The sequence below is a fragment of the Callospermophilus lateralis genome, chromosome 7 (genome assembly GCF_048772815.1).
Source record: "Callospermophilus lateralis isolate mCalLat2 chromosome 7, mCalLat2.hap1, whole genome shotgun sequence".
NCBI lineage: Eukaryota > Metazoa > Chordata > Mammalia > Rodentia > Sciuridae > Callospermophilus > Callospermophilus lateralis.
The window spans coordinates 3,229,154-3,229,946 of record NC_135311.1 but is presented as its reverse complement, the minus strand read 5'-3'; positions in this window follow the sequence as shown (position 1 = coordinate 3,229,946).

The window sequence follows — 793 nt, the reverse complement described above, 5'->3', positions numbered from 1 at the left end:
TTAAGTAAAGTCCTAGAAAAGGAAAGGGAGCGTCTGAGGAGAAAGGGCTCTCAGTGCACCCTGCTAACTGACAAAACCGCCACCAGGGGCCTGCTGGCGGGCCGGCTTTGGAGGTTTGTTTGGTCTTGGAAAAAGGTTTGTGTTCTCAAGTCTTGGCCATCTCACTCACCTCTCCCAGCCCGGCTCTGTTCAGACCTCTCCGTGGAAGGGTCTGCGCCTGGATGCGGAGGCCAGAGGCTGCCCAGGTAGAGGGTGACCTCGGAGCAGAACGGCAGCCTCGAGTCGGTCGCTAACGGCGAAAGACTGACGCGGTTGGACCGCGCCATTCCGGAAGCGATAGGGGCATAAACTTGGCGTCGTCCTTAAAGATGAGTATGAAAAGGATAGTGAGGGTGACTGTCTTCCTCGGGGCCTCGCTCTCTTCTCTCCCTCATGCCCCACAGCATCCCTTCCGCCGTCTGATTTACTAAGACAGTCCGGCGTGACTGGGGAGGGGAAAGTCACTGACCGCAATGACGCTAACTCGGCGGCTGACTCAAAGGGCTCATTTGCATACAATTTGCATGTTAATATACTTATAGAAATGCACAGCATATCAATACTTCTTAAACTGGGCACCCACGCCCTCCAGCCCGCACTGCCACTTATCCACCAACTTCTCCTTCCTTTTCGGCTTCCTTAGTCGAGCAAACGCTATCTTTTAGTTCCGCCTCTCAAATGTTGGCCCCTCCTCCTACCCCCGCCCGCTCCTCCCCTCCTAGCTTCCAAACATCTTTTCCCCGCCCCCTTTTCT